Genomic DNA, 11,217 nt, shown 5'->3' with positions numbered 1-11,217 from the left:
GTGCTGTCAAAAAGAGAAAACTGCTGCACATTGTTTCTGAACTGTGCAACTGCAGGTCCTGGTTTAACTCAGAAAAATTCTAAGTAAGTGCAAGCATTTAAGAAATAAATGCAGTCTCTCAGCTCTGCAATGAGCCGGGGCGGAGCTTTGTCGGGCTGCAGAATGGCCGCTCTCTAGAAGGGCTCTGCCGGCGAACCTAAAATCCTGTAGTCATCTGCTGAATAGGGACTGCCTACACACATGGAGAGCCACTGATGTGAGCCCCACCTTTGGCGCACCCCGGAGCTGGTTGGAGCGCGATTGCCGACACCTGCTGGCATTCAGTTGTCAAGACTTCCTCAACCAAAATATTCAGGCCCGTATTTATACTTTGTTTAGCGCCGCATTTGCGCCGCTTTTTGACGCAAAACGGCGCAAACCTACAAAATACAATGGCATTTTGCAAGTTTGCGCCGTTTTTGCGTCAAAAAACGACGCAAATGCGTTAATATAGTCTTGCATTTGCTAAATTCTTGGACGGACAATAGATATCTTTCTAGCAAACAGTTTTACACCTGGTGTGACATATGTTTTGTCTCAAAGGAATTTCCTTTACTATTTCCAGATGAACTAAATGTAATTCCTGGTGACATAGACACGCTGATGGTGTGGCGAGGCCTGCCGTGCGCTACTGATCCCCACCCTCGAGTAGTGGCTGTGATGGTGGTTGCGACGGCCCCAGGCAGTCACAGAGGCCTGCTCCAGTCTTCCAGGCTGGGAGCAGCCCTTGCCCCCTGATCTATCGGCAGAGGGCACCTGCTAGGGGGGCTTCCTCTTTTGTGTCGGCCGTCGGGCCTCTGGGCAGGTCCCTGCATGCTGTGCGGTGCTCTATTGGCCCGACCGAGGTGGGCCTGCCAGGCCTTGCGGCAGCCCGCTCTGTCATCTGGGCCACCCTGACTAACTGACAATGCAGGGGCCCACCTGGCTACGATACCCACACATACACCAGGACTGGCTAACAGGGCAGGGGGCCTGCCTGGCCTTGTCCCCCACGCACACAACAGGAGATGTTTTGGGTCCCGGCTGACAAGAGGCACACACACCAGGCCTTTATGCCCAGATATGTGGTGGGTGTGGCTGCCAAGCCCCATTGGTGCACTTGATACACTGCACCTCTGCACACCGTTGATCTGCTTTGCCATTTGGGTCCTTTCTCACCCTGTGACACCGCATGGATACCTGGGGGGAAGCACCGCTGTAGAACTGTGTTTGATCCTGCGCTAGGCGAGGAGGCCCAACTGCTGTACCGGTGAAGCGGCTGTGGACCTTTATGCAGTGAGTGCACCCACAGCAAAGTTAACTACCCACCCTGTGCTAGATGCTGGATGAGAAGCCTGTGTGCCTCGACCTGCCCCCTGCATTTGTGGATCCGTCAGACGGACACCGCCCTCTCACTGGCATTGGAGCATATAACTGTGTAAACCACGCCTAAGATGGCCCACCTGGTGTTCTAGATCATGAGGAGTCCGATAGGGGCCAGCTCGTGCCCCCTGGCTGGAGCGGTGTGCCAGGGCATGTCAGGGCCAAAAAAGACACCATCTAAGTCACTGGTCTCCTTGGCCTTACCCATATAACCCACTCACACTGCCCAGTCCCCTGGCACTGCCTCGTTGATCCGGTGCATCCTGATGCTGCGGGTTCCGGGGGTCTCCAGGATGACGGCAGCACTCCAACATGGGCAAACAACACCAAACAATTATAACTCTTTTTTGAGGGCAGTCGCCCCACACGGCGGACAGATGACAAGGCATAATACGGAGTTTCCTTGGAGCAATCGGAACAGGACATTCCCCACGACATTGATATAAAAGAGCTCCTTGAGGACGTGAAGTCGAGTCTGAAGGCTATTGGCGCTAAACTGGACATTCTCATCAGCTGCTTAGACCAAGTCAAGTAATGAGTAGACAGGCATGAGGTTCACCTGAATCATCTGGAAAATCACATGTCAGATGTGTATGATGTGCAAACAGACTCCAAGGAACAACTACTGACGATGAAAAGAATACTAGAACTAATAAAAGCCAAAGATGAAGACCTTGAGGCGTGCTCCCGGCACAACAACAAATTGTGGATCACAGGTGTTTTCTGGAGTCTCCTGCGATCACAAAAATAATATTTTGTGGAGACTATGCTGTGCGATCTGTTTGGTGAAGACCTGTCCACGGTCTTCATTGTAGAGCGTGCACATCGATTGCTGGGTCCACGGCCCCTGCCGGTACATTGGCCCACCCATAGTTGCATGCATCTTGAGCTATAGGGACCAAGATGCAGTCCTACGACTTGTACGTGAGAGTGGTTCCATCCAGTTCCAAAGTGTCATTCTACCCAGGTTTCAGCCAAATTGCGAATCACACTAGAGGGCAGAGCACACTTTTTCAAAAACACCTAATCTGCCCTGAAATTTTCCAATCGCGCTGCCAAGGGGATGCGCTCACCTCGGGACCCGGTGTAGGCAGCTGAAAATAATCCACTGAGTAATAGTGCTAGATAGTGCTTGGTCTATCCAGGTGCCTTCACCTGCTGTTTCTCCTGCATTGATATTCCTTGGTTCATATGTGTTATTCCTCAGCTGGACAGTCCCGCGTGGGTGTGCCATCATCACTGTCTTTATTTGCAATAATACTTATGTGGTAGTCATTTGAAATTCACTAGCAATCGATTGCCCCTATGGCACCCCTGGCTCGGCCACCTAGCCATACTGGCAAGGTGGCCGACTCTCTCTTCCCTCAGGAATGATTCCCATTCAAATTACTGTGATACAGGGTACTGTTGGGGTTTTCTCAAACCAGGTTCTCAGGTGGTGTGGGTGGGGGTATGGCAGGGTTCCTAGTTTGTTTATGTTATGTTATTTTGTTCTGAAGGGATTACATCTGCATCACACTCCCCATACCTACCTCACTCACTATAGGAGGCCTTTAAAGTGGTCATCCGGGGAGCATGTATTTTTAAACAAGCTGGAGTCCTAAAGGCTATTTGGGGCCGCATCTCTAGACTTGAGAAAGACATTCAAGCGCACGAGACAGAATATTTTTGCCCCCCTAGGATGCCACTATTCCAGCCCATTTCTGGGAAGCGCTGTCCGAGTTCCACAAAGAAGCAGTCCGAAAAGCTCAATATTTACACCCGTACTCGCCAGCTAGGCGATTCGCAGAGGGCAACCACCCGGGCAGGACTCTTGTGGAAAAAAAAAGAAAGAAAAAAGATTGAGGGTGTGAGTTTCAGTTTTTGCAACAATCACGCTGGAATACAATGGCATATGTCAAAATTCCTTATACAACTTACACAGATATAATGTCACCTTATACGACAAGCAGGCAGGGGTACTAACTGAGAGAAAACACAATGGCTCAGATTTAAGCTGGTCTAGCGTCTCCTTGCGCTACATTAGTGTCATTTTTTTATGCTAATGTGGCCCAAGGCCAAAATTGCAGCGCCAGATTTGCAAAGTGGCACAATGCATCCATTGTGCCACTTTGTAACACCTTGTGCCACATTATGCCTGTGCCAGGCATAATGTATGCAAGGGGGGCATTCCCCCATTAGGGGAGGCCGAAGAAATGGCACAAAGAAGTCTAAAAGATTTATTTGCTCCATTTATTTTTGCATTTTTAACACCTGCTCAAAGCAGGCATTAAAAGGGGTCACACCAATGGTTTAAAATAGCCCCTGTGTACTGTTCAGGGTTAGCACCAAAATGTTGGCGCTAACCCTGAACAGTACAGCAATAGCATTAAAAATTCTGATGATATTGTCCCAACTGTGCGTTTAAATATGGCACACACATGGTGGCGGTAGGGGGTGCTAAGGGGCGCAAGGAAATCTGCCCCAATATTTTATAAAATAACCAACAAATTTGAACACTTTCAAAGCAGAGAGGGAGAGTGTGGGTGCGTTTTTGTCTGTGTTCATGCAAAACTTCCTTGTGAAATCTGATGGGCACATCACCCCCAAAGCACCTGCACCCAACTATTGTAGAGAAAATACATTTATTAAGGAGCTGTAACACCCAAACAACCCCCCCTTAGACTACGCCCCTGTCCAAATCCTTGTACTGTAATTCCTCCATTGTGAGTCATTGCACTTATTAAATTGGTATTCCTTTAACTAAATTTCTTGAAAACATGTAAATTCATTATTTTCTTAACTATATATTAGTGTTCGTTAGTGGTTGCAAAGGATTCCTATGTATTTCCTGAGGCTAAGCCACTGAAGGTGACATAGTGCTTGGAAGATATTATGTAACCTCTCACGTGTGCCTTTCATGCAAGGAATCTTTGATATACAAGCTTTCAAACAATGACCTATTCTGTTGTCACAAAGGTGTTCCTTAGCCATTGACATAGGGATAAAAAAAATAGCCGACAGATTCGCCCATAGTCATTAAATTCAAAAGGTGATTCAATTCACATGGCAACTTCCGCACTGGGATTATTACATGTGAACTGTCCTGAAACAATCTTACCCAAGCCAGGAAATCATACATATGTCCTTCTAAGGTAACTATTGTGGACGAAATCCTATTAATTAATGGGTGTGATCTGTGTGACTATCTAGAAGCAGTAAAAAGCAATCCTGTTGTCTGTGATTTGGGAAAAAGTGAAGTGAAGACATCCCTCTATGTATCCATGCAGAAATGACCATGTTTAGTTTCTCACCCGTCCACCAGGGGACAAAGACACAGAAAATAATGTGCATTCTAAAAAGTATTTAATTTCTAGTGTGACAACCTTGACCTGTGACAGACAACCTTAAAATATCCAAGGTAGGCAGGAATCTTGGAATTTGCGTGGATGACACACTGACTTTGGAGTCTCATATTAACAAAACTGGCAGCATTTGTTTTGGGCCTTTGTGGAAACTCAGGAAGATGGTACCACTTATACCTTAGCAGCACTAAAACTAGTGGTTCAGAACATGATTTTACGTCCTATCGACTGTTGCAATGCTCTTCACCTGGGGGTTCCAGGGTATTTGATAAAGAGGTAATATTGAGTACAAGCAGCAGCTGCTCAGCTCGTGCTAAATAAATCTAGATTTGAGTCCTCATATAGAACTTTAAGAGAATTGCATCGGCTCCCAGTTAAGGAGAGAATAATTTTCAAATCTATGATGGACCAGAATTTGGAACTCACTACTTCCAAACCTTTGCACTACTGCCTCACGGGTGACCTTCAAAGCAGCACTGCAAGCCCTCCTCCTCCACTGATACTGAACCTAAGTCATTCCAGTCAGTTTCCTCTCAGTGAGAACATGCTACTCCTGGCACAGACCTGCCCCACCACACTCCATCAGATGCTTCTAAATGCTTCAGTGCCCTATATACCCGCCGTCTCACTGCTGCACAAACTCACTGTACATAGCTATTGTGTAAAGTACCTCTTTATGTGATTTTATAGTTCAAGACTTTATGTAACTATATTTGGTAACATTTGGTAATTTTTTAACCCTCTGTAACTATTCATGTAACCACCTATTTTTACTGTAAAACACTCTGCCACCTTCAGGTAATATTTGTGCGATATAAATATGTAAATAAATAAACAAACACTCTCTAAATCAGGTCTTCGCTCTTATGTCAAATCTTCCTAGAATTTCCAAACTTCTGATTCCATCAGCAAGCTGCAGGCGTTCGTTGTTTTTGTCCCTTGCTGGTGGGCAGGCCTCCAGCTAAGGCACTGTCACAGGTACAAATACAGTGTTCATCACTTGTGCCCTCTGATTCGCCGTCTCTCTTGTCCTATCTACTTCCCGGTATGATACAGGCTGCATCAATAAATGGGTCGTTATTGCTGTCGATAAATGCTTTCTCGGTATTGACAAGGAGTGCAGAGTTTGCCGCGTGCCCTGGTTAGGGGGGGCGGGGCTTTGCAAGAGAGTTGCCTTTTACCCTGGAAGTCCTGATTCCTAGGAGAGGAGTTCTATGTGTGTATACTGTTTACATCTTGGGATGTGCAGGTGGGACTCAGAAGGTAAAGCCCCTCCCCCAAAACAATTGTACCAACGCTAAACAAACCCAGGACATCAAATCCAGGTGGGACTCAGAAGGTCCCCCCCCCAAAAAAAAAAAAACAATTGTACCAACACTAAACAAACCCAGGACATCAAATCCTGGTGGGAGGAAGATGGCTGAAGGGCTTTCTGATTAGATCAGGTCAGGGCTACCCCAAGAAAGTAATGCTTGAGACGTTAGGGGGGCCACCTCTATGGGTAAATAGATAGAAAGCAGACAGATCTATTTATTTTGCACCCTATTCTCTCTCACTCATCCTTATTCTCGTCTAGTTTCACCCTTTCAATGTTCTCTTTCCCCCTGTAGTTCTTTCGACGTATTGTTCCCGCGCGTTCCTTTCTTTGCTAAACTTCTTTCGTACACATTTTCCCCAATTACTTTCCCCACCGTGAGATTTCGTTTTTAAATCGTTTTCCATAGCATTTCACCCTCTGCTGGTTTCTTCTTTCCTCCGGGCACCGTGCTGCTGCAGAATATTGAAATATGGAATTTGTGTTATTGCTTCAGTCCGCAGGGGACGTCTCTTATTGGCTACCTTTGTGCTTTTCTGGCAGCAGGAACGCACTGGGCCCTCCCTGCAGGGCACAATAAACTCCAGAGCACATCTGTTAGAAGACTTGGAGTCAACAGTAATAAAAACCCCTATTACATAAGGCCAGGGCCTAAAACCAGCGTTTCGTTGTCGCAGCTGGACATATCTGCAAAGGACCAATGAGTTGACATATATATATGGTGGGTGGAAAATAAAGGGGGCGATGCGTAATGGAAAATGGTATTTGTCTCATGAAAAGTGAGCTGGCGGCCTGATTGCGCCTCAGCAGACCGCCTGCTTGTTATGGAAGCGAAAAGCGCCTTGTAACTCCGGCGACTGAGGCTTTAAAGCAAAGGTGTGATGTGGGCCTCGAAGGCGACGACTCGGCGGCCGAGTCATTTAAAGTTAAAAAGAAACAGCTAATAGGAAAATGGAAAGATGTCGCAGAAGGGCCTTACACCAAACTGCGCGAGCGCAGATAAGTGACATTAAAAGCCAGAGCGAGTGCAAAGCACACGCTGTGCCTTCGCGCTCCGCTTTTCGAGAGTCAGATGAACTGAATTTTAAAATGCATTTTTTTTTACCAAAGTTGGATATAACAGTAAAGTACACACCGCAAAAGGAAAAAATATGACAATGGAAAAATAGTGTTTTTAATTATGATGACGTCATCCGAACTATTTAACCAATATTAAGAACTGCAGCGAGTACGATGCTGCAGGTCACCATAGCAACGGTCTCAAACACTTAGGGGCAGATTTAAGAAAAGTGGTGCTTTTCCTTGCACCCCTTAGCGCCCCCTACCACCACCATGTGTGTGCCGTATTAAGGGGGGAGGGTAGGGAGCAAGATTGTCATATTTCTTTTTTTTTACGCTATCGATGTACTCTGCCGGATGAGCACCAAAATATTGACGCTAATCCTGCAGAGTACATAGGGGCCCATTCTAAATAATGGAAGCCCCATTTTAACGCCTGCTCTGAGCAGGCGTTAAAAGTGCTGGAAAAAATGACGCAAGGAAAACTCTTAGATGTCCTTGTGCCATTTTTTTGCCTCCCCCTAATGGGGAAACGCCTCCCTTGCATACATTATGCCTGGCGCAGGCATATTGTGGCGCACGGGGTCACAAAGTGGCACAATGCATGCGTTGCGCCTCTTTGTAAATATGGCACTAGGAAAATGCTACTTCATCGTCGCCTTAGCATCTAAAAAATTACGCTATGGTGGCACTAAGTCAATATTTCATGCAACGCAACAAGTTACCTTGCTGCGCTGCGTGAAAGTATATGGCAGTAATGTGCCACATTTCACATTATACACCGTATTCCTGCTCTCTGCCTGGACTGGCTCACAATATACTGCCTTGTGACAACATAGGAAACCTTGCAGGATGGTGCAAGGGGGCCTGAGTTATAGCTAGCATTGTGTTTGTGCAGGAAGGGTCACCTTCCTGCACAAAAACAATCCTCAGATATTTCTCCTCTTTACATCTCTAGTGGAGTGGCGTACAATTCTGACGTATTCCCAGATTTATCAGTGTTGGTAAATCTGGGAATGTTGCAGAATGCATGTGTGGATGCGTGGGAACACCCAAAATCCACCCATGGCACGCCTACCTGCCACAGAGTAACGCAAAGCAGCGATTTGTGCTGCCTTGAGTTACTTTAGATCTATCAAGCAATGCAAGGCCACGCTAGGTGGCCTTGTGTTGCTTGGTAAACCTCATTTAGGTGTTGCATCACCGTTGTATCCCCTTGCATGGTGCAAGAGCAACACAAAACCTTGAAAAAATGGGCCTTTGGTACCACACCCAAGGGTCCAGAACACCTCATCGCTGGATCTTTAAAACATTTCCAGACATAAGTGGCTCATTTAAGGCGTATGGGTGTATTTTGCACTAAGAAAATTGTCATAAATGCTGGATTATGCTTCTCATTAAATTATGCATAAAAAGTAAATTTGCTGTAATTACGAGTAATTATGGTAGACAGAATTACGCCAGCTGTGTCCACCACTAGTGACGTCCCTCCGCAAACTCTTCTCTGACACTCTAAGCCCCTCCTGCTCCTCCCTAATCCCACCCCCTTCGGTACTAAGTTTGCCCCTTTTCACACCCACTCCCCGGTGTCCCTCTCATACTTACTGCTAAAATCTCTACCTACCTGTGCCGAGACTCTGCAGTAAGGCGGAGAACTTCACACATGTCAGTACAGAGCAAAAAAGTACATTTTGTTGTATGTTTGATGTTCTAACAAAACGTACTACAACGTGCAGGTGGAGACTCAGGCCCCGAGTGCTGAACTAGGTGGTCCAATTCTAAACGGAGGGCATAAAAAAGATTGTTCATCCTTGACATAATGCACAGGATTTGGAGCCTGATTTAGATTTTGTCGGACGGGTTACTCCATCAGTGACGGATATCCCATCCACCCGAAATATAAATCGCATTATTTCCTATGGGATTTCTAATTTGGCAGACAGGATATCTGCCACCATTGTGACTGAGTAACCTGACTGCTGGAATCTCAATCAGTCCCTTAGTTAAGGATTATCAATAAATTCACTATACAAGAATGCTCTCCTTTCTCAGTATAAAAAAAACAAATTTGTAATTTTACTTATTTGAAACTTATGTGAAAAAAGAAAAGATTACGAAATGGTACAAAGTTTAATTTAAATTTTTTATCAAAAATGCAATCCGATGGTCAAGGTAGATTTTTGTTGAATTTAGTGCAAAGATAATTTTAGAAATTCTATGCTGATCTTCTCATCCTGCATTGGCCACAAGCATTCCTTCCCTGATGATGCACCACTGGCTCAGAATAAAACAAAAGATTGAAGTCAAGAACTTAGGCCTTGTGCACAAGGTGCTTCATGGCCTCCTGGCCTCAACCATACCTTGCCAAACTACTGGTGCCTTACTGCCCAATCAAACATCTCAGGTCAACCATCCAAAACCATCTTGCTTTGTAGCAAGCAAGATACACATGCTTTGATGACAAACCAGTCTCTTCTCAGGGCTCCTCTCTTTGAAACTTGCTTTCCTTATCATTCTTTTTGGAAGCCAACTATCTTCAAGTTCAGGAGATCACTGAAGACACCACTATTTCAATAGACCCTTACCCTGCCTTCTACTATAGCCTACTGCCAAGGGCTATACCGGTTGTTAAATGTCCGGGCCTATAACACCCTTCAGGAATAAGACCTTTAACAGCCCGTATAACCCGAGGCAGAAGGGCTACAACATTATAAGATCATTCCACCCACTGAGGGTAGAATGTTCTACCATAAAAAGGGAGAATCAGAAAGACAAACATTGGAACGCTCCAGAAGAAGCATTATAAGCCCGGAGATACTGCATTGTCTTCAGTGGATGTCTCAACATTCCAATGTTCTAATTATATTTAGACTGCAGCCTCCTCATATTGTTTCACTGTTAGTTGTCAGCTGATAATCCTTTTACTACGTGTGGCGACACCACCCTTTGAAGCATTTTAAAGCGGGCCCAATGTCAACAAATAATAAAAATAAATAAACAAAGCACAATTGGTGATCTCTAGGGGGATACAATCCGGCGGCACGTCACCAAGAAGTCCAACATGCAATCTTCCTGGGCCCTTTCTAACATTACCAAATTTTTTACGCCACCTCTGAACCAGCTCAGATGCAACACTCATGCCTTGCACCGTTGCCAAGACTAAAACATAGCAATAATTTATAGAATCATACGACACTGGTTCAATATCTTGCAATTTATCTGATATTATCTGTGATCAACTTTACACCTTGGCTAAAGAAACAATAATACAACATCATCCTGACTCTTCCTAAGCAAAGTAGGGCAAGATAATGGGGTGCCCATGGCCTTGCTTGTTTTATGACTTCTTTTCGCCTTTCCTCCGGATGAAACTAAGATTGTTCTGCAGTTTTTCTGCATGGTTGATCTCAATGCCTAAAACATTTGTTTACCTTACTTATTAGATTTTGAGAATATTTTAGTGATCAATGCATTGGTGTTCACAGTGTGATGGAGGCCCAGAAAAAGGAATGCTTACATAGACACAGGTATTAGGAAGACACATGAAAGAAAAGTTGCAGAGTAGGACGAGCATTTCCCATTGATATCATCCTCCAGTTCTTACCTATCTGCTGTAGGCATAAGATAACAGATGGCCGACCAAACACTATCAACTTCAAGAGACCACCTGAAAGCAGATACCCTCAAAGTCTGCCGGCCATCTGGGGAACTACACACACGTATTATCCGCCAACTCTTGACTGCCTATTGAGAATACATGTGCATAGCATCAAACTCATTTCTGATTATGTAATAAGTATGATACTAAATTACTTACCTAAAGGGTCACACATTGACAGATTATCCATGAAATACTGCTTAACTTTGAATCATTGGAGTACTGCCTAACCATGAAGGGCATTGCAAGAGAAGTCACCCATCATAAACAGGTTACTTGAAACTGATATGACATACCATTGAATTTTGCCAAATTAGAGAGGGCATTAATCGTTACATATCACACAAAAGACAAAGGGCTAGATGTACGAAGCATTTTTGAGATCTCAAATCGCCCAATTCACAGAATCAGGCCATTTGCGACTTCAAAAATGCATTTTG

Source organism: Pleurodeles waltl, chromosome 2_1 (assembly GCF_031143425.1).
Source record: "Pleurodeles waltl isolate 20211129_DDA chromosome 2_1, aPleWal1.hap1.20221129, whole genome shotgun sequence".
In the NCBI taxonomy this organism is placed as follows: domain Eukaryota; kingdom Metazoa; phylum Chordata; class Amphibia; order Caudata; family Salamandridae; genus Pleurodeles; species Pleurodeles waltl.
The sequence above is the reverse complement of the archived record's forward strand: the minus strand, read 5'-3'. Positions refer to the sequence as shown.